Genomic DNA, 4,770 nt, shown 5'->3' with positions numbered 1-4,770 from the left:
GGTGTCGTATGGCGCTTCTATCAACGAGATCAGGATCTTCAGGGATGCCATTAAGTTTTCCTCGCTTCAAATAAACCTTGGCGCATTTGTCTAACCCAAATTTCATTCCAATTTCCTTAGTATATCGCTCGACAATCTCAAGAGCTAGATGTAGTTGCTCTTTTTTTTTAGTATAGATCTTAAGATCGTCCATGTAAAATACATGAGTGACCTTGTACTATTGATCTGCAGGTTTGCCGCACAAGTACCTGTCGGAATGGCGAAGTGCTAGAATTAGTGGCAATAATGTAAGGCAAAAGAGTGGGCTCATGGTGTCGCCCTGAAAGACACCTCTCTAAAAGGAGACCTTGTTAGTTGTCTATGGGAGGGCGAATCGAAAGCTTTCCGATAATCAATCCAGGCCATCGATAGGTCACGCTGGTAGAATGCTGCATCTTTGCAGGCACATCTATCGGCCAAAGCTCTCACTGCTTTATACACACAGTAATTGATAGCCCAGAGGTCAGATTCTCCGGAAAAATGTCCACGAAGGTCGTCATCCATTTCAGCCAGATCTTTAGGCTTGAAAGAAACCTGAGTTTTGATGTTTCTCCGGGTCAAAAAGTATCGGTCTTCCCCTATCGAATGCCTGCCCGCGGTTGTTCTTACTGTCGCTTCTCTTTCTCTGTTGCCGGCTTGTTCTGGCTGTGGGAGAGTAGGCGTTCCGCTTACATGGCCCCTGTTTTGCAGTACTTCGGCATGGTTTCGCAGACGTTGATGCGAAAAGTGCGATAGCTTCGGGTGTTTCTCACACCACAGACCATGCAGTCGTTCCATGTAACCCCGTTCAGGGGCCACACTCGCATCGTAGCACTCTAGGAAGTCGCGATTTAGTTGCTCCGTCCACCGAAAGGTCTCGAGATTCCGTCGATCCATCGCATTGAATCCATCTTCATTCGCTCCCCCAGCTCTAGAGTGGTCGGCATTGTTGGCCGACCCATTGTCGGGAGCCCTGCGCGTTCTGTTGTTTTAAACCGCACTTACTACAACTATGTTGGGTGTTGTGATTGTTGTTCCCACGAGAAGCTAGGGAAAGGGGTTCATCCATCCTTGTAGAGCCCCGCATGCAAGGATAAGGCTGCCTACTCTGAGAGGTCGCCCGATATCCTAGAGTCCCCGTTCTAGACATCTCACTCAGGTGCCATTTAGCTTTCGGCACGGTTTTCACACCTCCGCTTGGAGGTTAATTCCTTCAGAATTACCCCTGGACAATTGTCTGCGACTACCAATTAATTTTTGTAACCATATTCAGCAAAAGCCCTTGGTACAGGGACCCTCTATCCGAAACCCGAGGACGCGTTCGGTAGCTTTGTCATAGGCCCTTCGGTTTGATTCTAGAGGAATTAAAACTGACCATATAAACATATATAAACCGAATATATATATACGCATGGCACTACTTTCTCGCTTTGCTTCGCATCGTAAGCTTCGGCCTCTACGGCTAATACCTAATAGTTTGCCCCACTTTCATGCAATAATACCTCCATGATTATCCTACTCCTTTTCACCTCTTCATACTCCTCTAACCAGTGCTCCACTTTTGCATCCATCTTCATCCCTAAATCACACATCCTCTTCTCTCTAGAAAGCCAGAACCTATTATAATTCTCCATGCTTCAGCGTTCCATCAAGAACTATAAATTATTTCAACAATTTTAATTGAAAAATTAAAAGTTTGGCCTTTATCCTACGAGTCAATTTGTTTTCAAAATCAACTAAGAATATCTATACGATGACTCATTTATATATTGCTTTGCAAATTTACATAAACTATGAATTATTCCAAAAATTTTAATTATAAAAATAAAACTGACCTTTTTTCAACGAGCCAGTTTGTTTGCGGAGTCAACTAAGAATGTCTATCCGATTACTCTTTTCTATGTTGCTATGCAAATTTGCATAAACTATTAGTTATTAAAACAATTTTAATTAAAAAACTAAAAGCGACCTTTTTCTAAGAGTCAGTGTGTTTGTTGAGTCAACTAAGAATGTCTACCGAATGAATCTTTTCTGTGTTGCTTTGTAAATTTACAAGAACTATTATTTATTTAAAGAATTTCAATTTAAAAATAAGATGGTCCTTTTTTCTACGAGTTAATTTTTTTACGAAGTCAAGTAAGAATATCTATCGGATGACTCGTTTCTACGTTGCTTTGCAAATTTACAAGATGTATTAATTATTTAAACAATTTTAATTAAAAAATTGAAAGTGCCCTTTTTTAAGAGTCAATGTGTTTACGGACTCAACTAAGAATGTCTATCTAATAACTTATTTCTATGTTGCTTTGCAAATTTACAGCAACTATTAATTATTTGAAGAATTTCAATTGCAAAATTAAGAGTTTAACCTTTTTTCTACGAGTGAATTTGTTTACCGAGTGAACTAAAAATGTCTATCGGATGACTCTTTTCTATGTTGCTTTTCAAATTTACAAGAACTATTCATTATTTAAATAATTTTAATTAAAAAATTAAGAGTTTGGCCTTTATCCTACGAGTAAATTTGTTTCCGAAATCAACTAGGAAGATCCATTCTACGACTCTTTTCAATGTTGCTTTGTAAATTTACAAGAACTATTGATTATTGAAAAAGTTTCAATTAAAAAATTAAGAGTTTGGTTTTTTTTCTACGAGTAGGCTCTATTTTTTTAACATAATTAACTAAAAATATCTTTTTAATTATTTTTTCACTGATGCTTTATAAAAACAATATTCATAAACATAGTGAGATTAAGGGTATTTTTCAATTAATATACACAATTTGTTTACAAAGTTAACTAAGATTATTTTTGCAATAAATCTTTCCTAAGTTATTTGTTAAATTTGAGAGAATTATTAATTATTTAAAGAACTTTTATAAAAAATTCAGAATTTGGATATATAAAAAAGGAAACGGTCAGTTTTTTTTATAAATTCAACTAAGAACATCTTTCCGATTAATTATAATAATCAAATTTTCATGACTTATTATTTAAACTACTTTCATCAGCAAATTAAGAGTTTGGGCAGCTTTTGAAGAATAGGCTTAATTTGTTTACAGAATCAACAAAGAATGTCTTTTCAATTACTTTTTACTACGACACTTTGTAAATTTACACTAATTATTTATTATTAAAATAAACTTCATAAACAAATTCAGAACTTGACTGTTTTTTAGATTTTGAACCATTTGAACATTTTAAACAAATTAGTTTTTATAAGAAAATGTATGCACTATATATTTAATTAGAATTAAAAAAGAAATGAAAACTGTATGATGGTAAAAACTTTCATTTTCATTAGTTTCAGGAATTATTTCTTTTTATTAATTTCTTCCAGTAATTTCATAATAGTCTGTATGAATTTTAGTACAATTTGAGGACAATGCGGCTACAAACGAAATTATTCGAATTACTATCAGTTGCCTAAACATTTGGCCAGATGAGATAAAAACTGCAGAAAACCACCTCCCGAGTTTAGCCGGGTTTTCAAAATTCGAGTACACAACCCGGTCGTCCGTCGTAGATGGTCACCCATCCAAGTGCTAGAAGTGCTCGAAATGGCTTAACATTTGGACTCTTCTCGAGTCGAGATTATTTACCATGTATTTCTATGAAAATTTGTACGCACCAACATTTTAGATGTTTTTTCCAAACTTACATAAAAATTTTTAGTGTTGCTCAATAATTTATTCTGCATCTTGAGAGGGTAGCCGTGCACAAATAAAAGTGATTAAAGCAAAAATGAATATCGCGGTACCATAATAAACTTCATTTACAAATAAAATAATTGCAAGTAAACCAGTGGGTTGCGCGCGAAGCCCGCGTATGAACTTCTAGTTTCCTAAATTTATCATAATTATAATCACAAATTTACAACATTTTAGGAAAGTTTGCTGTTTTGTTTGTTCTTTAATTCGAAAATTCTTTACATTCACTACAAAGAATATTCTGCGCAACAGGTTCATAAAGTAGGCAAATCTAATTTTTGTGAATTTTACAGTACTTGCCTGCAGCTCGTCTTCGGTTGGTTTTCAGCTCACCTCCAACTCTCTTTTAACTTGCCTGCAACTCTACTGTGATTCGCCTTTGCCTCATACAAAAACTTCACACAAATGTGAAACTAGTAACTTTTATTATGTGCAGCACAATATACTGTTTATTTAGAATTACAAAACTTGAAACTTAATAAAGAATTCTTAGAGTATTTAAGAAATATTTTATTTTATTTTAAAGGATGTGTCTACTTTAATCCGAATATACGAATAAAAAACTCACATCTAAAACGCAAAATAAAGTAAATATTTCACACAAAATTTTAATAAATCTATAAATGAAAACTTATTTATGAAAATTTGATAGGAAAATATGTTTAGAATATTTTACGTATGAAACGCTCTAAAATAAAGAAATTCCTGAAATTTCCTTTCCATGGTCTATCTCTTTGAACAGCCTAGTCACTGGCATTCTCTGCCAGTCAGGTAGATAAATTAAAAATTATGGTTAACGCTCAGTTAACATGACCTTGAATGACCACACTTGTATTCTCATCCAGCGTATGCACTCATTCAGATCGTTAGTTAGACACGAAGAAACTTAAAGATTTTTTATAATAAAGAGATTTTTATAGTAATCACTGTGAATTCTTGTTCTACCAGGTGTATACATATGAAACCGGTATTGCCATTTAGCGGCCAGTAGGCACACTTGCAGGCACTGTCGGAACTTACCATTTGTGCTAATTGGCGTATTG

The 4,770-nt window shown here is 34.8% G+C and overlaps 2 long non-coding RNA genes across 3 annotated transcripts in view; both read left to right on the top strand.

Moving 5' to 3' along the window:
• LOC117173418 overlaps positions 1-4,209 on the top strand; it is a 19,441-nt gene extending 15,232 nt beyond the window's left edge. The window contains exon 4 of the long non-coding RNA XR_004467175.1: positions 4,021-4,209. This is a non-coding gene — a long non-coding RNA (uncharacterized LOC117173418). The remainder of the gene's footprint in view (positions 1-4,020) is intronic.
• LOC117173417 overlaps positions 1-4,770 on the top strand; it is a 143,742-nt gene that overhangs the window by 52,580 nt on the left and 86,392 nt on the right. The window lies entirely within an intron of this gene.

Source organism: Belonocnema kinseyi, chromosome 5 (genome assembly GCF_010883055.1).
Source record: "Belonocnema kinseyi isolate 2016_QV_RU_SX_M_011 chromosome 5, B_treatae_v1, whole genome shotgun sequence".
NCBI classification, from domain to species: Eukaryota; Metazoa; Arthropoda; class Insecta; order Hymenoptera; family Cynipidae; genus Belonocnema; species Belonocnema kinseyi.
The sequence above is the reverse complement of the archived record's forward strand: the minus strand, read 5'-3'. Positions and strand labels throughout refer to the sequence as shown.